Here is a 27,814-nt window from a genome sequence, read left to right on the forward strand (position 1 = left end):
CAGATTTTAAGAGCTTGGACCAAGTTGCTTGAGACAAATGACACAGCAAGTCACCAGGAAACACAAGTAGAAATTTAGAATGTGAAATGTGCTTATCTGTCAGAGTATAGACTACTTACATTTCTAAATGTTTTAAGTAAACCACATTAAAGTTTAGGGTTTGGCCTTAAACTAAATGTACAAAACCAGAAATCCACAATGAAACTAAGTAACTTAAACTGACAATGGGGCAGGTAACTGGAGGTAAACGACATACAAAATTCTCTCGAATAATCCTTAAGTCCTCTGGTGTAGTTCCAAAAGAACACACTTGAATTATAGGATCTATTTGGCCTCGTAATATATAAGGTTAAGCAATGTTCAAGTACTTAAGTCATATAAAATTTTACCATTGTATTTTTTGTTCTTAGTTACAATCCATCCTATGTCACCTTCATTACACATTAATTATATATTTGTCTTATTTTTAGTATTATTCTTAGCGCATTATATTGTATAATATTTAGGTGCGCTGTATTGTTACAAAATGATATTTGTTTTTAAACACACTGCAGTATAACTTAAAGCGTAATATAAATGTTAATTAGTTAATTGATTACATCATCATGAGTTTATTTAACAGAACAGGAAATGCATTGTTGTGTTTTGAAAAAGTTTGGCAGTGGCCAAACGAAAGCGCTTATGTGATTTTATTGTTTTCTCAATAAACGTGTTCTTTTGGAACTACACCAGAGGACTTAAGGATTATTCGAGATAATTTTGTATGTCGTTTACCTCCAGTTACCTGCCCCATTGTCAGTTTAAACTAAATGTAGCCAAGCAGCAAAGGGTACACGAAAATTCCTTAATAGTTATCTGCCTATAACTTTAAAAATTCTGAGGCTAGTTAATGGAGTGAAGATATATCGGGAGACTATACATGGGTGAGCTAACAGATTAGATAGCTATATAAAGTTGCAAAGAGCTAACTGTGGCCTAGACAAAAGTTTAATGCAGAGACTGATCCTAAAAATAAAACAGGTAAATAGGTCACATTCCACAAATGGCCAAACCACTACACTGCCTGGGCCAAGATCTGCATAGAAACAATCAGAGGTATCTCCACAATCATGTTCTCTGCTGCAACTGTTTTCAACATTCTGTTACGGGGGGCTGGGAGCAGGGTTGGCATATAGGTAAACCAAGATAAAAATGTGAAAACTCTTCAGTGTTATAAAGCTGTAACTAGAGCAATACATTTCAGGATGCACTCAAATATAAATATTGTTTAGAAATGTCCACTGAACAAACATATAACATTAAGCAATATGCATAAATATAATCAATATGCAGATAACACTGTAGAAGTGACTTGCACCCATTGTAGGGTTACATGGTTAATGGCCCTGACAAACACTAATACCAGCATTATAATACAGTACAGAAACCCCTACTAGCAAACAAAGCATAAAACTCTTGTTACTGTAAGTATTTAATGCTACAGCAGAGAAAGAGATGAGCATTTAAAGTGGTTATCTGTGGCTACTCCAGGTTAGGCAACTCTAATAACAAGGTTCTATCAGCTCAACTGCCATCCAAATTCTTTGAAAAAAATAAATGCTTCATAAATGTTTAATTCTTCCAAGCATACCTCTCAACTGTGCAGATTTTTGCAGAATGTGCAGATTTGTGCCTCAAATTTTTAGTCTGCTCTTCACAAAGTTTGCAAATAATCGAGAACTGAAGATACTAAATAATAACAGACATTTAAGTTGAAGTGATACCCTGACCACATGTAAAAAAATGGGAAAAGGGGTTGTGGATAGATGGATTTGAGTTCGAATCTTCTTATCTTTCAGGAAATACATGCCAAGTTTATACGTTTATAAGACCCCATTTAAAAACTGTCCCTGATTTTGGGCCTTTAATCCCTCATCATGTTTGGCTTTGTCCAGAATTCTTGTGCTACGTGGTCGAGATGTATGGCTTCTAGCATACATATAGTATGACAGCACCTAAAAACAATGCTAAATGAGTACTAAAATTTGAAACATCATGAAAACCAGGGCTATACATGGCTCAGTGAGTGTTTCCATGTACAAGAAAAAAAAATCTAGATACCATTGACACTAGTTATTTACCCTTTGCTTAATCCCATATTCGTTGCCCTAATCAGAAGGAAATAGGCTTTGAGCTGAAAAGGTCTACAGTAATAAGCACATACAGAAAGTAAAGAGCAAGGGTGGGGGCTATGGATTCACATCACAATAGGCTAATCACATAAATAAAAACACTGCCTATGACTAGCACTGGGCCCTTATACACACCACAAAAAGGGCAGACTGAATGCTATGCAGACCATGACACAATCAGTTGTTGAGCCTGCTCCAAACATATAAAAATTCCAGCAAAGGCCGGGGGGTTTCAAATCAAGCTGTCTGGCATGGGTGCCACAGTACAGTAGAGACTATTTATAATTCTAAATGTTTTAAGAAGACAAAAAACTCAGGCTGTGGTCCTAAACAAAATGCATCTAAGTAATAAAGGCACATGGAACTTATTTTAAAATCTGACCACAACTTACAAAATTCAACACCTAGGTAAAGAAGCCCAGGTATATTGGGAACTTGCATAAAGTGGCCTAGTAATTTCTGGAAATGAAATCAAACTGGAAAGATGTACCTACAGTTTAAATTAGGAGTTAAAGGCTGTCAAGAGTCAGTAAAAATGCAGTAACAAGCGTGTTTTAACATTTAAGGCAGCAATTTGAAAAATAAAACAGGCATAGAGGTATACCCCATAAAAAGGCATAACCACCACACCTTCTGAATGACATCACCACAAAAGAGATGAGGACACTGATAGGCACCTCAAACACAATACACAACATAAACGAACCCAAGAAGGGTATCACTAGGAACAAAAAGTAGTAAAGTCCCAACAGCGAGTTAGAATCACACTCGGACTTTATTCTTGCATATACGTAAAATAACCAACGACTTAGCGCTTTCGCCAATAATTTGACTTCTTCAGAGTCAGACTCTGAAGAAGCCAAATTATTGGCGAAAGCGCTAAGTCATTGGTTACTTTATGTATATGCAAGAATAAAGTTGGAGTGTGATTCTAACTCGCTGTTGGGACTTTACTACTTTTTGTACCTCAAACACAATCCCTGCTGTCCCTGAATTATTCAGGTCTTCCTTTAGGATTGGGTGTTGAATGCCATTGTACACTTTACATCCTTGTGCCTCAGTTACTGGAGGGCAGACCTATGATACAAGTACGCTTTCAAGCGAAGATCTCTGAAGGATTGATGAAGTATAGTTAGTTTCCATAATCAAAATATTGGCTTCTCGAACTGTTTTCAGCTTTCCTTTGAATATGTGAAGGCCTCACTTCCACTGTATACTTGAAGTTTTTGTGCCTCATTCGGGGAGTGAATTCTCGGGTACAGACGAGGTTAATTATCTCTCAACTGAGGAAGGAGCTAGAGACTAGTATTTTTATTTAAGGTGAAAATAATGCATTTCAAAGTGTTCCAGAGGAAACTTATCTGTACAGACTCTGACACAGGACAGACTGCTGTTTCAGAGGGGTACATTTCATGTTTGATTGCAGTGTGTTATGTTCAGTGCAGTGTGTTAAGTCCTTTCCCTTTGCATATGAAAAGTTCTGGTTAGGACAGAAAATAAAGCGGTCTGCCTTGGTGAATCAAATTAGAAATGGCTAATTTCTTGTGAACAAAATTCTGTCTCCTCCATTTTTGTCGGCTTTTGCTAGTAAGCTCAACTGCATCATTTTGTGAAGGCACTCCCTTTGAACTAATTAAATTAAATTACCCTCCCATTGCATTCCTAAGTCTAGAAAACAGAGTACCAGAGCCATAACTAGGGAGGTGCAACAAATGGGACAGCTGCTCTGGGCACAAGCTGTTAGGAGGTGCAATTGTCACGTGCTGATGGTGAGGAAATTGTGGCTTTATAGAGAATGCTAATACTGTATCTGTGGTCGCAGATGAAGCGTTCAGTGTATGAATTAACTGGAGCAAGATGTTTGGTTATGGAGGGGGCACCAGTTTAGGGAACTGCACTGGGAGTCAGATGAGCTAGCTATGGTACTGCCAAGTACCCACAGATTATAAACAAATTATCCTCACAAAAATCTCACTCAGTATTGATCCTATTTACTCTCATAACTAAACTGGTTATACACTGCATTAAACTCAACGTTCACTATTTTGCATTGATTTTACATCTGTATTATAAGGAGTAAAAATAAACAAATAATACACCAATGCATGCCTGAAAGTAAAAGGAGTTTAATAAAAGCATTTTCACGATCAAACGCTCGCTTCATCAGACCATGATTCACAAGCTAAAACAGATTAAAATAAATATACAACCCTAACCAATCAAAATACATTCAAAGCAAATACATCCAATCCAAACACTTCCTAAAACAATAATATGCTAAACACAGCAAATAACTGTATGTTGCTATTCAAAGATGTAAAAAGATCATTCTCACATAATCTATAAAAGGCTTCCAACAAAGGGTGGGTAAGTGTATACAAACTAGGTTTCTTAAATATGTTGACTTCAGAATCATTTTCACTTGAAGCTTATTGAACCTTAAGTCTGCACTCTTCCTACACATTATTAGACATTACATTAGGTACTCTATTATCTCAGCCACCAAGCCACAATACTAACTCCCCACCCACACCAGCTGCCTCACCTTCTGTGCCCCAAGCCTGCACTATCAAATTCCTATAAGTGTCTTCACCACTGGTGACTGCATTATAAGCCACTAGCAGAATACTCAAGATTGACAAAGTGTAAAGTGAAACCTACTTCTCTTGTGCTCTGATTACGGATGCCACTAGTTCCCTTAGGTCCCTGCACCACCTGAGACACAATTATGGCATTGTAGCTAACCACATGGGAGTGAAAAATGTTAAGAGCTCCACCTTGGGAAAGATGTAGACATACAGATATTGTTGATCTCTCTGCTCATGTCATCAAAGAAGGCAAGGCCCTGGAATTTAGCAGCATGCTACCTTCATCAAGAATATTACTTAAATTCAAGGATAAAATACATTACTTTAATAACTTTATAGTAAATTCATATCATTTTGGGGAGGGGGTCCAGTGTGATTCTGCATGGAAGAAATAATCAACACACCTCCACCCCCCACTCTACCAAGGATGGCCTGCATCCCTCAATTTTCAAAAACTTTTGCTGATCCTATAGTGCCTTTATAGACGGTGTTCACCAGATGAAAACAAAGCAAAATCTATTCAGGATAATATCATATTAACACTGCTGAATGCCAGAAGCTTAAATAACACAGTCTCTTAATCTAAGGCCATCCTTACCCTTGAAGATATCAGCATGTGTGTAATTACAGAAACCTGGTGTCAGTGTAGTGACAGCACTTCCCAGATGTGGATGAATATCCATATTTATTCATTATCCTATAGTCTCTCACCAGATACCACATGCTACATACCTGGAATTGGCTATAATCCTAATTAAACGGAGTAAAACTAATCATCACATTATAGCAATTTAGAGAACCTTATCTGTGGCTCCTTCATAGAATGCAAAACACCTTAACCAATTAGAAAAACTAACCAACAAACCAAATATTTTTCATACGAGTACTTCAGCTATCCAAATTTAAACTGGCAGACATATACTATCAAAAGCAAATATGTTAAGAGACTTCTTACATGCCAACACATTAGATCAAACGGGACCCTCTGATCACCAGAGGTGTTAATCTTCTTGATGTTGTCCTGACAGATGTTTTCTCCAACTGCACCACCTTGTTTGTTACCACCATTGAGTTGTGACCTTATCTGAAAACAGACTTTGCAATCCCTGATAACTCTCTTCCATTCACAAATAATTCCAAAACCACTTAAATACCATTTACTAATCTTATTGATCATCACAAGTAGTGTAACTTCCCAGAAAACACTGTATTGGAGGTTGTGGCCTACTCCTCTGAAATTTGCTCTTTATAGGACAAACATATTGAGACATCTTTACCAGTTAGACCAACCACAACGGTAAGTTTAAAAGTAAACTCCTATGGAGGAGCTACCACATCTACAAACTCTATAAGAAATAGTAAAAACTCCTGCGCATTTCTAAAAAGATGTCCACTATTATAAAATGGATTAAAATCAAATACCATACCATTAGGAAATGCAAGGCTGACTGCATACTTATGGTCGGAAGTAATTCAATAGGTCTTCATCAGCTAGATTAGGAAGGTTAGAAGTATTTAACAATTTTGTACTGAACTTATTTCTAATAACACCTTCTCTGAGTTCCAAGGACACTGTTAACACTTGTTGACAAATTCTCTTCCAACATCGCCCTCCTCCCAATCATACACCCATTTCTTTAATAGGATGCTCTTACATGAGCAGAGTACTTTCCTATGAATATTTAAAAACTATCTGGATGACTGATGGAGGAGTAAAAATTTTCCCTTTGGGATATGTGGAAAAAAATTAGAAAAATGTACTTAAGGCAGAAACACTGTTAGTCCCCCACCAGTTCTGGGTAATGTGACTGAGCTTCCTTGAAGGTCTTCTTCACCCTAAGCTTAGTAAGGACCTATGAACCCCCTAGGAAGAGATCGCTACTGTCCCAAAACTGTTTTCAGGTCAAGGGTCCTCTGTCATGGTACATTTTCAGTCTGTCACCGTTACCAGGGGATACTGTGGGTACAGGTAACCCTTTGCGCAGTCCAATGATCAGCATCCTAACCAACAGGAGGAGCTATTATACTCCTGATGTAAGACAGTCAGACTCATGACATGCTGTACAGTTCCCAGCAGAACAGCACAGTGAAATATAGAAATAACTGACATTATAAAGGCACAAAGCTGGGGGCAGAGAACAGGACAGGCTTTGTGTACCAACTGTTACCTTATGACAGACACACACCCTGGGTTAGAGGGATGAAATACTGCACCATAACATGTTAGGAATGTTACATCTCCAAAGTGACCTTTTCCCTAAAATATAAAGTGCTAGACAAATCTAGGTAAAGGGTTCAGGGACGGGGCAGAATTACAGCTGCAAATGGGAAGTCACTTGCCAACCTAAAATGTGGGATGAAATGGGGGGGGGGCTAGCAATAATCTTAAAAGTGTAGAACCCTTGTGACCCTAAGGATGCACTTCTACAATACTGCTTCTTCACTTTGTGCACCGTAGTATCACACTTGTCTCTGATGTTAATGAAGGATTAATACAGAAGACATTTGAAAGATACAAGCTGGGAATGACTCAGACAACAGAACAAATGAAACTAAAGTAAATTCTTACAATTCTCTTGGAGACTGGTTTGTTGAGCAGAACATTGGTGTTTCAATACATCAGTTTTACACAGCATTGTTCAACCGCATCCTATTTGCTAGGCACTACAAACGTCAGTAGTTTAAATCTTTTCAAACAAGCTTCAGCTTAAAGAGACCAAGGCACTGTATTCCAGGACTGATGACTGCTGGGAAATCTTTGCTGAGAGGATGGCCTCAACATCTAAGAAATACAGGCTTATTAATGGAAAACTATGCTTTATGTGTACAATCTTAGGCTTCCCCTGGGACTAGTACCCACTCAACAAGCGAACAAGTACTTTGGTTTTCTCTGTGATCTAAAGCTTTTCATTTCTTAGAATACAACAGAACTGTCTGCTACAGTGTTTTGCAAAACCACTGTGGATTTCTCATACGGAATTCATGCCCCTATTATTATATCACTGCAGCTGCTACAATGAAGTTGCAGAGACAAATGCACCATTAAGACTCCTCTGGCAGGGAACCTTTTTATCAAATGACCAAAGTGCATTTATACATGAAACGTAATACTGAGAAAACATTAAATGGAAACTCCACACAAAGTGTGCTACCCACATGCAAGCATAATGAATGAAGCTGTATACATTTCATGGAAATTTCTATCTTCCTCCTCTCTAAAAATAATGTTCATGATTCTAAGCAGGCAGAAGTCATGCCCACTTCCAGAATGCAGGCCCACTCCAAATGTAATCCTCCCCAGAAAGGCTTAACTCCTTCATGCCAGAACCTTGCCATTTCACACCCACAACACCAGCTGTGTTGTCTTCAGTCTGTTTGCTAGTCCTATACTACACCACAGATAGACTGCAGTCTGCATGTATAGTTTACCATCAGTGCTGAATGTGTGGCATTCACTGCTGTGACCAAGCAACCTAAGTGGGGAAAAATGATTTAAACTTAACATACAAGGCCAAAAAGCTGCTTTACTCATTCAATTAAAATTATTTCTTCACACTTGAGTTTAGCATGATTCAGATCTCCAGGCAACGTCTATCATCTACAGAAAATAAACAAAATATCCCTGCTTCTAAAAAGTGCACACTGTGATGTAAATGATATATGCCTGATTATGCCCATGTTTCTAAACACAATACCACTGTCTTGCCACTGTGCAAAAAGGGTGACTGGCTACTAGACAACACTTGTAGAAGGATAAAGCCCTGACTACAACCCACACAACTAAAACTGAATTAGTGTCTCAAGTGCTTAACAGAGCTAGCTGGTGAGGATTGAATGGGTCATCCCACTGGGTGGTAGGGAAGAGAAGGACTCATACAATCACACCACCTTGGAGGAGCAGCAGCAGTGCAGAAGACATCTTGGAAGGGGTTAAGCTTACGACTCACTAAGCCACTGTTTGATGACAGCCTTCATTAGGGACTACAGAGGAGTATACATTCAAGGGGGGGGGGGGCACCAAATGCCCTTACAGTGATGTAGATAGACAATCCCCTACCCTGAGGTAAAGTTAGGGTTACATACAAAATAAATTCACTCAAATGGTTTGTGCTTGATAGCAGCGACTACTTTAAGTCTGTGTAGATGACAGCACCCCTCTCCCCAAGACAGATCTCACCTAATAAAGCTGGAGAATATCACCCTCTAGGTAATACATTAGTCCATTAGGTGGAAGCTTGACAGTCAGCAAGACAAAAGGAAGAAAAAGCATAAACAACTACCTACATTTGCTTTGTGAGTGAGTAATAAAGTCTTACACTTATAACATGTCAACCCATTTCAGTGCTACATGATGTTGTACTTATCTTGTTTTAATGATGGTATTTGTGTATTAATATTTGTATTAATCTGTGCAGTCACAGTATATTGTAATATGATGTAAAATTTTTACCTATGTATTGTGGAGCCTTTCTCCCTGGCCCTCCATGAAAATCCATAAAATTATCCAGTCAGACTTACCTGGTAAACAAATGTTAATAAATTAAATACATTTAATTAATTAATTAAATTATTTAATTAATTAATTAATTTAATTAATTAATTAAATTAATTAACTAACTGATAAATAAACATCGACCATTCAAGACCTGGTAAGAAACTACAGCATGGAAGCAGATGGCAGAAGTGAAGTTAAACTGCATGGCTGATGGTTCGGTATCTACCTCACAGGAAACAGAAATGGACTTCCAATGCATGCCTTACTCTCCTGGAGATGGCAGAAGGCACAGAATCAAGGTGCCTACTGAAATTCTGGGGACTAGAACTTTGATTAGGAGGAAACATGTACTAAAATTTGCATCAAATATCCCAGACTATTCCTCTTATTCACAAGTACAACACCCTCAAAATTAGTACACATAGACAGCAAGCATAGAAAGAGCCTGACCAAAATGTTTGGAACTGCTTTAAAGGTACAACAGTGAGTTTCAGAAGTTGCTGTCTTTGTGTGGAATTGCAATTTAGTTTTCGAAGTGCTATGACTCGCAACATCAGGTCTCACATCTGACAAAGGATCCACAGAATTCAGCCATAAAGAATATGAGAATGAAATGCATGCAACTCAAATATGCTGGGAGTGTAATCCCACCATAACAACACTAAGTCTATGCAAGCTAAAAAAAAAATGTGATTGATACAAATGAAGGGTTCCTGGCCCTACCCTTACTACCATGAACAAGTAGGCTTAGTAAGACCTAAGAACCACAACACATGAATGGGATCCTAGAACAATTCTTTATTTGTAAAGAGGCAGAAAGTGGCACTCCCCTACCTTTCATATTCTAGGCTATGAACACAAGGGGTCCTTATGCTTCTGTACCTCGGAGTATCCATCATATTCTGAGGCACTCACTTGCAGCTGGAAACAGGAAGCTACGACTGTCCAGAAAAAATATGGAAAACAATCATACAACTGTGAGGATTACACAAATTTTATTCTTTTTATCCAGATTCTCTGCTGCCCTTCCTATGCATTAAGTAATATGCATAGTTTGCTAAAACAGATCTAAATATGCTCTGCTTTTCTGCCTCACAAGCTGACCCCCCCCCCGTAGGCATGTAAAGCATCATTCGAAATGAAGGCCTCCCAAGGATTTAACGCAAATTACCCTGCACATCAATAAATGTCAAACTATTTCACTTTCCATCTCATCTTTACCACTATCAAGATCAGCAGGTTACAACAAGCAAACCATCCATTGGCAGACAGAAGAATTCATAAATGTTTTCAGTATTAGCAACAAGCTGTGTGTTCCTACCTACTCCCCTAAACATTGCCCGTCAACCCATTAATGTCAATACTAACTGCTCTCTCCTCTGCTTTTACCAACAATATTAAAGTAACCCAAGAGCAGCATCAGATACAGAGAAAGAACTCTCCCAGCTTTGACGTTTCACAACATAGTGGGTTTGAGCTCTAGTAATGGAACCAACAGTCACACACACAAACCTGATCAGCACAAATTCACAACATTTCATTTACAGCACGCTACCAATCAGAACTACTACAAATAGCAGCTCAGTTTTTAATTTAACAGCATTCCCCAGCAGCAATACTATTTAGCAAAAGCCTCAAACAGGAAGCCAGCTCAAACTATAAGCAAAACAATGTGCAGCATGTACACAAAGGGATGGCGATGTCCCCAGTCTCTCACGCAGGAGCACTGCATTTCTGCTGTATAAGGTTAGGTTAAATAAGCATCAGTCTGTTTAAACCTCAACTCCAGGACCAGCTTACTCAGTTACTCTTATGACAGGAGGGGGCACAATGGGCTGACTAAGATGTTGAAAATGTACCTCCAATTCAGCACCAGTACCATACAAAACATGTTTGCAAATACTCTGTTGCATCCTTTACCGTAGTATATACACTGGAAATGATGGGTCTGCTGTAATGCCACAGCACACGAGTGCCTGTCTAGAGCTCCTCAGGGGCCAAAAAGGCAAGATGAAAACAAGAAGTGGCTGCACTGTTTCATATTTTTGCAAATTCTGTGGTTTTCCTTCCATTTGTCAATTTTGAGCATAAGAAATGAAGAAATAAAAGAACTGTTTGCACGGTTCGTCCCACTGCAAGGACACACTAAAGTGCAGAATGAGAATAGTCAGCTCTTCATGTCAACAGATGATCATCTTCTTCTGAAGTACAGACAAAGGAGATATGCCAAGCACACTCATGAGCAGTACTGTGCACATCTCAATGTCACAATCGGCAGCTTGTCTGCAAACACCGATTAGCAACGTATCTGCAGCTAGGCTAGCAGCTGCACAGTTGCATGTAAAGGCTCTCCTGACTGCAGCAAGCAAATCACAACCATAATTTATAGCACAGTCATCCGTTTAAGAAATAATGCAGATTCCTACAGTATTACAGGGTATGCAAAATGGAATGCAATAAGGCACTTCAAAGGGAATGGAATAAATGAGTACTATAACTCAAAGCAGTCTTATACATTTTCTGGAAAGTATATGAAATGAACATTGTTCCAGGCTGAAATCTTTAATTATTATTTATGTATTGACCGAGAACGTCCACTGGGTCAGTGACCCATTTTCAGTGGAGGCCCGGGGAGAAAAGCTCCACAAAAATTACTATAAGTACACCATTTTGACAAAGATAGTAAAGGATATGTTACATATGTCTCTAACAATTCAAATTTTAAATGAAACAAAAAAATATTTTGTACAGCAATGTACAAGACAGAGGAGTTATTTATATAAAAGCAAAGTTATACTACAGTAGGTTACAAGGTTTACATTAATGAACAAGAAAGTAAAGGACAGGTTTTGGTTTGTTAAGTATACAAGTGCAAGACGGGTTATTTAGGTAGCGGCTTTCTAATGCTGATTTAAAGGTTTTTAAACAATTTGAGTTATATGGGAGGGTAAGGAATTCCAGAGTTTAGCAATGCTATGGAAGTACAGACTTTGTCCAGCTCTTTTGTTAGGTTTGGTTATGTTTAAAAGTATTTTGCTGGAGGATCTAAGAGTTCTTGTTGAAGTACAAGTTTGTAGGATGTTGCTGAATGTTGGGCAGGAGTTAGGTTTAAAAATAAGTTTATGGGTTAGTGTTAGTTGGGTATGATTAAGAAAGTTGAAAAATTCAAGCCAATGCAGTTCTGAAATTGCTTGGCAATGGTGTGAACGGCTAGGCTTTCCTGAGGCAAATTTAGCTATTTTATAATAGCAAGATTGTAGTTTATTGCTAAGGGATGAATGAAGGTTAGTAAAAATGGCACTTCCATATAGTAGGGAGGGGATAAGTAGGGTACTGGCCAGTTTAGTTTTGGTATGATTGTCTAGGTAGAGTTTATGATGGTAACGTTTCCCTAGTTTGAAGCAAGTTTTCTTTACTGTGTTAAGGATATGTGGTTCAAAGGAGAGTTTATCTTTGATTGTTATGCCTAATAATTTTGCTGTGTTTCCAATTTCAATTTCAGTATTATCTTTAGAAAAGATTCTGAAATGTACATCTGGTGGTTTTGTGAATAAAAGTATTTTTTTGGGGGGGGGGGTAACAATAACTGTGCATTACTTAGCCAGGTTTCTACAGTTGTGAATGTGTCTGAGTAACTGTAAGGAGGTTTGAGAAATTATCGGAAGTAGATATGATTGTAGAATCATCTGCGTACTGGATGAGACTACCTTGTTGAGAAGCTTTGTGAAGATCGTTCATGAAGGTATTAAAGAGTAAGGACCCTTTTGGGACACCTATATTATCTGCCTGATAATCAGATTGTTCATTGTGTTATCTCACTGATTATTCCCTATTATTTAGGTAAAAGGAAAACCAGGTGAAAGATGTGGGGGAACATCCTAGTTTTGACAGCTGGTTTAACAGTTTAGTATGGGATACAGTGTTGAAGGCCTTACATAGATCTAACTGTTAACAGCATCAGTGAAAGAGAAGGACTGTGATAGTGCTGTGATTGGGACAGAACCCATGTTGGCTAGGGGCAAGAAGATTCTTTTCGGATAAGTATTTAAGACACTGGATCTGTACACATTTTTTCTAATATTTTTGATAATGGGGAGAGGACAGAGATAGGGCGATGGTTACAAAAGTCATGGGAATTTCCACCTTTATGTAGTGGAACTATCATAGATTTTTTTCCATAAGTGGGGGACATAGCATTTTAAGTCAGAGCGATTTATAAGAGTGCTAATTGGCTATGTGATTGCTTTTGCTGCAAGTTGTAGGTACTCGGGGGGGGGGGAGGGGGTAGATTATCAGCGTAGAGAGAGAATGGCTTTATTTTGGTTAGGAGTTTGAGTATTAGAGAGGTGGGTACTAGCTGTATAGTAAAGGAAGGAGTTGTCTGTGTGTTGTTAGAAATGTCTGCTAGACGGTGGTCCAGGGAAGTAAATAGTGTGGGAAGGAATAGCCAGGGAATTGTTATGGTTAGGCTTGTATAGGCCCTAGGGCCGATAGCCTAGTACCAACCTATGAACCTATGGATGCTGTTGCTATCCAGAAAGGAATTATTTTTGTCAAGGGAGTTTGTTTGTTGGTGAGTCTTTGATTAGCTTTTGAATGGTAGTAATGAAGTGGGTGTTTAAATCATAGGCAATTTGTTGTGAATTTTTGTCAGGTGAAGGGGAAGGGTTTTGTGGGATGCTGGGATTAAGTAGAGTAGAGACAGCTTTCCAGAACTTTTTAGGGTTATTGCGTAAGGTGAATAGCTTACAGGAAGCTTAGAGCTTTAAGGAAAAATCCTACAAAGCAGCAATGGTACATGTCAACAAATCAAGAGAAGCCACACTGCGATGGCCCAGGTTTGACTCCCAGAGTCTCTACCTCTGAGCTCTGATGTTCAGCAATTCACATGAATAGGTCAAAATTTCATGGGGTACCCCCGTGCAAACAGGAAGTTGAGTTTAGCTAGACTTGTACGGTTAACAATGTAAAACAAATACATGGTACAAGTCATTTTTGTACTGGATTTGTTAGAAAGGGTGCTAAGATTAATGCACCTTGCATACCTCTCAGTGCAAGAAATCTGGACAAAATTTCATGGGGTACCCCCATGCAAACAGGAAGTTGAGTTTAGCTAGACTTGTACGGTTAACAATGTAAAACAAATACATGGCACAAGTCATTTTTGTACTGGATTTGTTAGAAGGGGTGCTAAGATTAATGCACCATGCATACCTCCCAGTGCAAGAAATCTGGACAAAGCCTGACAAAATGGGGGGACAGAAGCCCAAAAATAGGTACACATTTTAAATATTGCTCTTATAAATTTAGAAAGCTGCTAGAATAACAGGATTTGTGTTAGCAAGCATTTTCTGAAGAATATGAAGTCTGAAACTCAAATGGATGTCACTATTTAGTGAATTTACTGGGATGATCTAAAGATTAATTTGTCAAAAAAAAACAATTTTTATGAGGAACAGACCAAAAATATGGGGCAAAAATCTGGACATTCTGCGAAAATCTGTACAGTTGAGAGGTATCTGCCTAGCTGATTTTCACCACTGTTCAACTCCAAAACTTGCTTAACATGATTGCGCATGGCATGATATACAACTCATTAAAAACAGAATAATAAGTTTGGTTGAAAGCCCAGTTTTACTTTTAATCCAGGAAACTGGCACACTTTTGATGTGGGACAAAAATATGGTGTTAACATCTTGACTATTGTCACATACTGTGGTCTGTGTTCTACACTGGCATAGTAAGAGACTGACAAGTCTGACTGAGCCAAACACAAGAGTAAAAGCATTGTCAAATGCACCACTTATAATGGGAAACTGTTGTACTAGGGAGAAATGGAGGGAAGCAGACTTGCTGAGTTTCATTTGAAAACGTAGCATTATATGCTGTTCATTTTTAGAGCTGCTACCATTTCCAATGGTACAAGGAGAGAGATTTTATGAGGAAACATGGAATTTTGTAGGACAAACCATATACACAGCCTGTGCAAAGCACCAAGTAACTTTTTTTTTTTTTTTTTTGCCAAAATGAAAGCTTATTCCTGTAGCATTTGATTTAATCATGCTTTCCATATACTGCTTAGGTATTTCTGATACAAAATATTTGTTTTACACAATTATTAAAGAAAACTTATTTTTTTATCCTAAAATGTCAAGACATTTGCCATTTATTTTTTTATTTTTTTTTTTACGCAGGACACAACTCCCCTGAAGGACTGTCCAGCACAAAGAGGGGCAGGTGGTGACCCTAGTTCATTTTCATGCTATCTAAAATGTCAAATCATACAAATGAAATAAACACAGAAGAAAACTATCACGGATATTCTGACTAATGGGATACAAAGCAAACCGAGCGAGCCATAACGTTACACAAAAAGTAAAATGCAGCAATGTAGGTATATGGGTAGAGCCAGGTTTTCAGCTTAGCTTTTTTTAATCATAACAACCAACTGGTCAATGACAGTTATAGAACTATAGGTTGTATAAAATATTTATGAAATGTAGGAAATCAGAAAAGATAAAGTCATTGTTTGTTAGTTACATTAAACCCAAACTTGGGTATGGAATAACAATATGGAAACCTTGCAAGAAAACAAGCATGAGTGAACTGTAAAGAGTACAGCGGAAATATACTAATGGCATCCATGGATGTGAAAGTTTATTTTATTATGAAAGACTAAAACATCTGAACTTGTACAGTGTCACATATAGATATTTAAGAGGAGACCTTATTCAGGTACATAGGGCACTTAGAGACAACTATCTCTGGGAATGCTTGGGTATCAAAAAGTAGTAGTGAATCATCAGACAACCTATGTACCTTATTCAGATAAAAAGGGCACTTCGAGACAACTACCTCTGGGAATGTTTGTGGTTATCAAAAAGTACTAGAGAATCAGACAATCTATGTAGAAGACTCTATATGAATGAGAAGTGCACTAACTGGTTCTCTGACAGAGTAGCCAATGCATGGAACAGACTACCTAATTACATTAAAGTAAGTACTAGTTTACATATTTTTACAAACAGCCTGGAACTTATTATGGGAACAACTGTTTTGATATACTGGTAGGGTAGAAGGGCATTAATGACTGTGAGTGAAATACTTGTGTGTGCGTATGTATGTATCATCAGTTATTCAGCTGAGAAGAATCTCTGAAGCGTAGACTGATAGTGGGGACCAGATAAACTTGAGATAAGGCAGACTAGTCAGAAATTGTCTGAACAGTGTGTTCTACACAGTCTTTTCAATGTTTCATTGAGCTAGATATCTATTTACGTTCAAAAGAGAAAATTAATGAAGGTTACTGAGAAGGGAAAATTAAACTTAAAAAAAAAAAAAAGAGAGAGGAATTATTAATTTCTAAATGAAGTCATTTGCCTGGGGTTCCACTTTGAATACACAGCTATAATATTAGTTTAAGGTTGATGAACTTTTTCTTAGAACTAGTAAAACTAAATGTAAACAAGTGGCCTTCCATACTTGGGAGGGAAACCAAGATTAGAGACACTAGCTTTAGAATACGTGAAGGTGAAATCCTGTGTTGTAAACTCACCATTTTGTTGTGTAAAACCTCTTGAGCTGCTACTGAAATGAAGTATTAGCTTCTAGATGGAATGGTTGTATTTTTTTTTCTTTTATTTTCTTTTTAAACTGAATGTAGCTCTAGGTAGTTTGTGTTTATGTGTGCATATCTCAATTCAAGAAAACTCTCAAGCAGTATTTCAAGTCTCAGTGGTTATGTCCTTGCTCCAAGCCTGACTAAATTATTTAGTCTTACTAATGTACCAATACTATTTTGTAAATGGAACTCATTTGTGTTTTAATTGTTAAGGCAGATTAGAAGTTTGTGAAATTGTATAACTTATACTCCTCAACAAAGTCTGTAAATTGTGTTTAATTTGTACTACGGTAAGAGTGATTCCTTTGGAGCTTTTCTTCCCGGGCCTCCGCTGAAAATGGACATGTATCCAGTCAGACTACCCCGGTCAACAAATGTAAAATAAAACAAATAAATAATTAAGTGTGTGTGTTTTAAAAAGGGATGGGGAGGGTGTTATAACATGCAATATTTGAGAAAAGGTAATAAGAATTTAAAAAGAGATGAGAAATTGTTAATCTAGAGAAGTAAAACCTGCCAGCTGTAGTTTATTTATTATTGTATTTATTTATTTATTTACTGCGGTGGTGGTGCTGCGGTAGCGTTGTCACCTCACAGTTAGACGTTGCCCGTTCGATTCTCAGAGCGTCTTCTGTGTGGCGACATGCGTGAATGGGCGTTCCTTCATTGAAGGTTGTGTGTTAGGCCAGGCAAGCCAGTACGTAAAAATCTACTGCCAATCATTAGCGGATCGGAATTCCGCTGTGGCGACACCTAACCGGGAAAAGCCGAAAGACACAACAACAACAACAACAACCGGGTAATGTCCGACTGGGCAAAATATGTCTGTTTTCAGCAGAGACCCGGGGAGAAAAGCTCCAGAAACAAAGATATACAATGCCATATATATGTAAAGCAGCATACAATAACGTTACAAAATCATACAGACATACAAAATAGTTGTTAATAAAACAGTAACAGCATTGATACAGTAAATTCAGTTAATTTGTAATAATACATGCACAAAACTTTTTTTTGTTATATATAATTCAAATGAGTGTTGGGAGTGTCCTCATCTAAAGATTATGAGGATGTATAATATCTGCATACAGTGTGACAGAAGGGGGAGAGACAGGTTATTCAGGAGGAGAGCAGTGGCATAACCAGTTGTCCTGGGAATTCCTTAAAGGGCCTAGATTGAGGCACAGGTCCTGGTCACATGTCAAAGTATTTTGTGATTCAGAGACATGTTAACTGTGATGAGGAAAGACTTCATTATCAGCTAAGTTGAATGTCGTAGAATCACAGTTACTACCGCAACGTGGAGATCACTGCTGATCTGCACACTGTGGTTGTGAAATTGCTGCTCATGTAGGCAATGACATTCCACCCCTGTCACTTTCTCACACACCCAAGTCTACAAAACAGAAACATACACCACTGTCCCCCTAACTGTCCCAGGCCAGTCTACCCTGCTATCGTTCCTGCATCCCTTGATCCCAGTAATAGTTGAAGTGTCATAACAGCATGTGTCTAGTATGCTCTGGTGGCTAGTGTGTGTCCCCACCCCTGATCACTGTAATGGTTTAGGTGATTATGGCATATTTGTACACTTTTGGTGTTAACTGACCTCCCATACCAAAATGATAAAAACAGAACTTTTCTTCTTACAGCTGAAGAGCTCAAGGTCAAGAAACAACAAAGCAGAAGATAAAACGAAGACCACTGACTCAACATTCATACTCTTTAATGGTATACTCTATAACAGCAAAGCTTTCGAGACACAAGCTCTTGTTCAATGCATAACCACATAGTACAAACATTCCATTTTTAAATAGTGAGCTGGCCAATAAACACACAAATAATCAACAATTAAAAATGCATAAAATAAAATACATTAATCACTTACACACACATATTTAAAAACTCTATGCACACATATTTAAAAACTATATCACTAACCTTATTACTAATACCAAAATATTTATAACATACTACATTTAGCCTTCAAAATAGGTTTTATACCATTTCCTGAATTCACCCCAAGGGGTGTATCTGACCTAAAATAATTGATCCATTTATATTCAGCAGTTTCTGTTGCATTAATAATAGTCTAAGGTAGGACCAATTACCAGGAGCAAGAAACAACTAAGGACTTAGTCAATCTTCTTCTTTCGACTTTTTCCTGGTTAGGGGTCGCCACAGCAGATCACCTGTCCGCTCATGATTGGCAGTGGAGTTTTACAGTGTCGAGTTGCCAGCCCGGCGCCCAACCTTCCACAGAAGGCACACATACGCACACACTCACACCTAGGGCCAATTTAGAGTGTCCAATCCACCTATAGCATGGATTTGGGATGTGGGAGGAAACCGGAGCACCCGGAGGAAACTCATGCGACCACAAGGAGGATATGCAGACTCCGCACAGAAGGCACCCCAGCTGAGAATTGAACCGGAGAACCTCTTACTGTGAGGCGGCAATGCTAACCGCTGCACCACCGTGGCTGCTCTAAGGACTTAGTCAATGTCAATTGTAATATGTGCTTAATGACAGTGAAATTAATGTTCTAAATAAGGGAATGCCATTTATACCTTTTTATCAAGCCAATATTAGTGACTTGTTAACTGAATTGTGCCTATTTATAAGGAATATTGACCTCAAGCTTATGTATAAAAATATATCTAATGTTGATTGCAATAGGTTAAGCAGGTCAAGTATTCATACCAATTAGTACGCAGACAGTTAAGGCATTTTACAGTACGTGTGTACAATAATTCTATGACATGTACTTTAAGCAAAGTGCAGGTTGCTTATATTACAATCTGCAACCAAATGAACGTGTAGCCCTATCTAACCTTGTATTTGATGAGAATGTCATCATAAACCAGGCTGATAAGGGTGGTAAAATTGTTTTAATGGATGTTGATAAATACAATGAATGGATGTTTTGAATTATTAATGCAAGTAGAAACATTTGAAAAAGTTGATAAAAGTTTTTTTTATTAATATTGTCACTAAGGTGAAATCCTTTTTTTATAAATTTACTTATGGATGGTTCTGTAATACATGAAATGTATAACTATTTGTATATATCTGATCCAGTCATACCTGTAATGTATGGGTTGCCAAAGATCAATAAAAATCTTTTTTCTCCCCAGATGAGACCCATTATCTCAGGAAGTAAGTGGATTACTGCTGCTACATGAAATATTTAGAAAATCAGCTTGTACCCATGTTAAAGTTTACTATGAGTTTTATAAAGGATACGAGTAGTTTGAAAAGATGGGCTGATGTTAATATGACTAATGGAGTTATGATGGTTACTATGGACATCAAATCACTGTTTACAGTGATACCAAATGATTTTGGGTTGGAAGCACTTAGAGAATTTTTACATAACCATAACGGCTTTTCCAACAGTAAAATTGAGCTTTCATGTCTTATAACGGACATAGTACTTAGCAATAATGCATTTATATTTATCAATAGTTACTTCCATCAATATTTAGGGGTTGCCATGGGCACCCCTGTTGCCAATACCTATGCCAATTTGGTATTGGCTAGATGGAAACAGAATGTTATATATAATCCTGATGGTACCTATAAGAACACACATTTACTGTTCTTTGAAAGATTTGTAGATGATGTGTTTTTATTGTGGAAAAGTGATAGTATTAACCTTGAAAGTTTTGTGGATGCTTTAAATTCAAGTACTGGTTTTCTAATATTTGATGTTAGTTCCTCATATGAACATGTCAACTTCCTAGATGTGGACGTTACAGCCAATGATGGTAAATTTGAGACCAAGATTTATAGGAAGGATGTAAATGCTATGAGGTATATTCATTATAACAGCATGCATCCGATACATACATATATATATATATATATATATATATATATATATATATATATATATATATATATATATATATATATATATATATATATATATATATATATATATATATATATATATATAAGGGAGTACTAAAAAGCCAGTTTGTAAGAGCAAGTCGGCTTAATACTGAAGATAAGAACTTTGTTGAAGAGATGGCTATGATGGCTTGAGATTTTCAGAGTAGAGGTTATGCAGTTACCCTTATTGATAGTACAAGGACTATAGTTATAGATGAAAGATTAAACTCAGCAAAACCCTAAATGCATGTGACTGAGAATCCTAATATGGTTAGAAACAAAGGAGATAATAATATGGGGTATTTACTGAAGTATAATAGCCATACCAACATGGTTAAGAATATTATTCGTAAGAATTGGACTATACTACTATCTAATCCAGACATTAGAAAATAAACTTGGATTGCTCTCCAACTGTATCTATAAAAAAGAAAGAAATCTGAAACAGATCCTATGTAATAAAAATGTAAAAACTATATCTGACGGAAATAGGAAATTTAATAAGTTTGGCACTACACTAACCCATAACTGTACATATTGTAATTAAATTAATACTGACCTTCATTTTGTACATCCAATTACTGGGAAAGATTTTTTAATAAGAGCTTCTGGTACATGTTATACAGAAAATACAATATATATTGTTAATTGCACAGAATGTAATAGCTTCTACATAGAGAAGACAAACATGAAATTGAAAGGAAGGATAGGAGCACATCTTCCCAAAATTCGTAGATATATAGAAACTAAAGCATTGTTTAAGCACATATCAGTTAAAGGAAGACAACATAGGTTTAAGTTTAGGATTTTCCAGACTATATATATATTAACATACGGGGGAGGTGATATTATTAATGCAACAGAAACTGCTGAATATAAGTGGATCAATTACTTTAGGTCAGATACACCCCCTGGGTTGAATTCAGCAAATAGTATAAAACCTGTTTTGAAGACTAAACATAATACAGTATAAATATTTTGGTATTAGTTATAAGGTTAGCGATATAGTTTTTAAATATTTGTGTATAGACTTTTTAAATATTTGTGTACAAGTGATTAATGTGTTTTACTGTATGCATTTTTAATTAATTGTTATCTTTTATCACATGTTGACTGTGTGTTTATTGTCTGGCTCACTATTTAAAAATGGAATGTGTGCACTATGTGGTCAAGCATTGAAAAACAGGTTATGTCTTGAAAGCTTTGCTTTTATACAGTATAACATTAAAATGTCCGAAAGTCGAGCCAGTGGTCTTCATGTTATCTTTTACCCCCCCCCCATACCCACCTTGAAGTTGTTGCCATTATAGCACTCAGAGGTAGTGTAATGCCTGGTTTCTAGTGGTGTTTCCCCCAACCCCCAATCTCCACACTGATGTCAGTGCCATTATGGCACTTCACTGTGCAGTTATCCCTGGTATTTAGTGGTTTACCCTACCCCGCAATTCCTGTACCACAGTCATGGTAGTTAGTTGAACATGGCCACTACTGAGATCTGATGGAGCCAGCCATGCTGATCTACGTGGCTGAGCAATTTTTTGAATCCTTCAGCATGTACATAAGTTCCTGGAGGCAGTTCCATGGGAGAAAGCACATGGCTGATTAGTAAATGCCTATCCCCGGACTACAGCATTATCATTCAGCACAGCTGCACAGCCATCCCTATACAATAATGCGTGCCTTTGTGCTACAGCGTCATGCAGCTTCATGCTAGGGCATTTGTTGAATACCAAAATTTACAGTGATGTGCACATTAAGATGTACACATCATGGTACATTCCTTTACTGTCACCTTCTGTCTATATAACCTGTCAGATGAAATATGTTTGTGCAAAAGAAATGTCAAGCATAATTATTGATAGAAATACATAATGTTTTGCAGTTCCTGCACTCTCAATGTTAATATGGAATTAAAATGGCCTTAATGGGGCATGCAAAAGGTAATGGCCTGCATGAAGAAGTGTGGGGTGCAAGCAATTCTACAGAAGACTTGCATCAACAAAAACAAACATGTGAACTTGATAAGGCAAGGGTTTCAAGGCAGATACTCAGCAGAATACAGGGGACAAAGGAAGGGGGAATTAATTATAATGGTACAGAGATGATCTCCAACAGTGCTAGACGAAAATATAGCAATGGTATACAGATAGCAATGGTATATTTGTGTCAGCAAAGAAGCAAGGTTTACTTTGGTATGTGCTTACAATCCCCCAAGACGATGATCTTTGAGACAAAAAGGACTCTGGGGAGCGGGAATACATTTTCAGTAAGGTATTTTAATTATGGGTGATGTCTGGAATTTGATTGTAATAGTGCGACTGGATCAGGGGGTCCTCTGAGGGAGGTTACAATTTAAAAGCATAGATTTTTAAAGAAACATATGAAAGAAATTGGTAGGTAGGACATTATCTTAGTAGCAGGAGTTCAAACAGAGTTTATGTGCTATTCCCCAAGATACAGCAGATGGGCCCCATTAACTGGAACATATACATTGCAGGACCATGTTCAGCTGACAAGTACCGAATCATTAACATCCATGTAGTGCCGAATGTCACACCTACAGCAACCTATACACATCTTGAATTCCAGAGCATTTTCTGAAAAATAAACTTAAAAAGCTTAAGATACACAAATGTAAATAATTTGTACAAATAGCAGTTTTATCAGTAATTATAATAGGTTCATAGGTTCATACTAGGCTATCTGCCCGAGGGCATTTACAAGCCTAGCCCATAGTTTTGTGGCTTACGCCACCCCTTTAGTATGGGGAACTATACCCATTATTTTGCTGTGCCTCTGTCGAGCAGTGACACTGAGGTAATCCCTGGGGTATATCTGCGATCTCCCATCCATTGGTCAAGATTTCTCTTGAACAAGGCCAGCAGTGATACCTGCTATAGCCTTTCTATAAATACTGAAATATATTAGAATGGACACATATTTTCATATCCTGAAAACTGTGCAACCTAGACATATATTATTACAACATTTTTATTAACCAGACATAAGCTTTCACGTGGCAACAAAACATTCCTTTATAAGTGCACGATTACTGAGATATTTACAGAAATATGAAAAAAAATGTTTAACTGCACAATTAGCAAAACATATAATAATGAATATCTCTCAAGATGTGCAACTTACAGTGCAAATATCAAAGATAGTTTTCTTCAACAACTATGGTTTCACTTAATATCATACAACAGTTTGTAAGTCATTCGGGTTTGGAAGTATTAAGTACATATGGAAATATTGCTTATTTTCATAATTACCAGTATAGTGCAACATAAACCAACACTGACAGTGTACTGTCCTGTCTCTCACACTGGTGTTTCACACCATACATCTCAACAACATGCACGTCTCTCAGTTATGAAAATATGAACATAAATCAGAAAATATGAATACCAAGTGGCAAACAAAGATTAATTTCTCCACTGCAGGACATCCTAGACTTGTGTCATTTTTTTTTTAACAACACCTTGCTCTTTCTAATACTGCCTATTATTAGCTAGTAAGTCACTCAGTTGAAGAAGCCAGCTCCAAAAAAATTTGTGCTTTCCATAAGGCAGTATGGGTATGAACTGGAAGTATAAAAAAGGTGGCTTGAGTGAGTTAATCCAATAACTCTATATCTGACCATGCCAGTGAGAGGACTAGGAGCAGGGAAATAAAGGAAAGGTCAGACGCTTTCCTACAAATCTATGGACAGAAGAAGAATATCAGAACTGGGAAACAATTACAATCTGAAAGCTGCTAGGACAAATAAAAACTCCCCCTGTAGCTGACACTTTGGACAAGTTGAAATAGATCTCAAAAACATATCAGAAATGAGGGAGCATAAAACACAGACAAAAGCACAAAATCTTTAAAAGGGCTGGCAAAAGTTAAATCACTGCAAAATAAAAAGGGAAATCTATGAAGAGGAGAAAGAACAGATGCAGTGTGCTACAAAAATGACAGATAACTGAAACAATAGACATGAGTTTAGTAAAATTGATTTAAGCTATTTTTGGACAATAATCCCAGACTGTAGAAATTGTTGGCACAGTGACTAAGGCAATAGAAAGAGTGGTAACAAAACACAGAGGCCCTTAGAAGATAATGGAAATATTTTGGAAATACTATCAACATTTATATAAATGACTGAAAAATGGGAAGTCAGGATACGGTGCAATAGGAAATAGTTAATGAAGGCTTAGATTTGAAAAGTTATTTAATGCAGCTGTGCTGATGTTTGTGCTGCAATGACAGTCATGTACTTACTGATGCTGCCGAATGCAGCTCTGTTTTGGTGCCTTGCTAGAATAAAAGTCTGTTAGAGTCATCTTGTTTAGCTCTGCGCAGTACTATTACAATAACGTGTGTATAGAACAGACGACACATATAATACTGTACAGTTTACAGCGTTTACTGTTTCAGACTATACTTTTAAAACAGCATGAATGATCTCCAGTGTACAGATCTAATGAAATCGATCTAACTTCATATACTTTTAATGTCCTTTTTTATATCCTTTTTCGTGCCATTCGGATCTTGTCCATGAGAACAGCCTTGATATTAACAGGTTTGGAATTGATGTGATCTCATGCAGTCTGTTTATGTTACTTTGTGTTTTGTTTCAAGTTAAATTATGTGAGACAGTTTCGTCCTTGCCTCCAACCCAGTAGTGATTTGTTACTTCTTTGATTATGCAGCTCATGAGTTATCCTTACCAGCATTCTCCCTTGCAGCTGTACCAGACACTTACATTTATGTTACAAACAACTGGATGCCTTTCTTTTTTTTTTTAACTTGAATTTTAGCTAAGAATTGTTTAACCCTTTAATATATAACTGTATGCTAGCAAACAGAAATGTACATGCATCTAACTGACTATATTTTCCTACATATACTCTAGCAAACAGAAGTATATATGCATTTAACTAGCAAACAGAGGTGTACATGCATTTAGCTAGCTATATTTTTTACACACACACACACACACACACACACACATATATATATATATATATATATATATATATATATATTCATATATTCTAATAAACAGAAGTGTATATGCATTTATAAATCTCTAAATATATATCTAAATATATATATATATATATATATATATATATATATATATATATATACACACACACACACACACACACACACATCTAACAAGATTTGCTCTATTAGAGAAAGAAGAGGTGCAAGTGCTGATAACCAGTATAGACGCAGCATAAATAAAACTGTGATATACAGTCAATCCACAGGGAAATCTCTATGAGCAGATGGCATTCCTACAGAAGTTTGGAACTTGGAAGGGAAGAAACTGATAAAGACTCAGTTCCGGCTTTTCCCAGTTAGGGGTCGCCACAGCGGAACTCCGGTCCGCTAATGATTAGCAGTTGATTTTTATGTACCGAGTTGCCAGCCCTGACGCAAAACCTTCAACGAAGATACGCCCATTCATGCATGTCTCCACACAGAAAGACACTGAGAATCGAACAGGAAAGTGTCTTACTGCGAGGTGAAAGACTCAGAAGGTGCTGATTAATAACATACTGAAAGGGTGAAGTGCCTGTATACTGGAGAAAAAGTACAGTTGTGTAAAATATTACCATAATAGGAGATGTCCTCCTCTTCACTGCTGCAGTATTCTTCACTAAAGGGATCCCCTGCCAAGGGTAGCCCAACATCCGGCCAGTATACCAAATCCTTATGATTTTGTAGACATTGTACATCACGCATTTGCTCTCCACTCAAGCTGTAGGGCACAAAGGTGACGTACAGACATACATACCTCAAAACTGAATAGCCTCAGGAAGAACAACAGTCCTAGAAAGTAGGAGGAACATGTGCATTCAGAAGGAGAAAAAGAAAGGATAAGAGCAGAAGGGGGAGAAGGGAGGTAGAAAATACTGCAACAGTGAAGAGAAGGGCATCTACTGTTATGGTGAGATTTTACACAACTGTACTATGTCCTTTCCTTATCATTGCTGCAATATTCTTTACTAAAGGGACAGTACAAAGGCTCAAGTGGAAACTCGGAGCAGGAAGGCCCAGAAGAGACCTCAAAAAAAACATGCTGGATAGCTCTGGCAAAGCAAGACCTTGTTCTGGAAACATCTAATTTGTAATGCTTAGCAAAGGTATAGACAGCAGTCCAAGTAGCAGCCTTAAGGACAGAATTGGTATTCGATCCTTTGAAAAAAAAAAAGCACCAGTGGAAGCCACAACCCTGGTAGAATGAGCCTTTACAGAAGTAGAAAGGCTCTTCCTGTAGAATGAGTAACAAAAAAAAAATGGCCTTGGATCCATGAAGAGATGGTTTGCTTAGAAACGGTCAAACCTGGAGATCTGGGATGAAAAGAAACAAAAAGTTGCTGAAACTTGTAAATTGCCTTTGTCTTATCCAAATAATACTTGAGCTCCCTATACAAATTTAAGGTGTGAAGAACCTTCTTGTTAGCAGACTGCTGAGATGAATAAAAAGAAGGGCAAATTAATACACTTAAAAGACCATTCATTAACCACCATGGGCAAAAAAGAAAGATCGGTATGAAGAGACACCCTGTTCCTAACGAAAACTAAAAAAGGAGGAACAGCCACAACAGCCTGGTGTTCGAACACACTCTTAGCTGAATTAAGGGCCAAAAGAAGAATGGTCTTCCATGTACAATGCTGTAAAGAAGCTGAAGCTGGAGGTTCAAAAGGAGCTTGAGTCAATTTTTCAGGAACAAAATTAAGGTCCCAGGAAGGCTTCCTTGGAGGTCTGATATAAAGGATGCCTTTAAGAAATTGCTTGACCTCAAAACTAGAGGCCAGAGGAGGAGTTAATGGCAGACAAATAGAAATAGCTGAAAGATGATATTTAATTGAAGAATATGCCAATCCAGCAAGGAGCAATTCATACAAATAAGAGTAAACCACAGGGATCTCCACAGAAACTGGATCCTGATTACAGGCAAGGCACCAAACAGAAAATCTCTTCCATATGGACATATATGATTCCCAGGGCAATAGGTATCCTGGCGACCTGCAGAACCT

This window comes from Protopterus annectens, chromosome 11.part0 (assembly GCF_019279795.1).
Source record: "Protopterus annectens isolate FY-2018-M chromosome 11.part0, PAN1.0, whole genome shotgun sequence".
Taxonomy (NCBI): Eukaryota; Metazoa; Chordata; order Ceratodontiformes; family Protopteridae; genus Protopterus; species Protopterus annectens.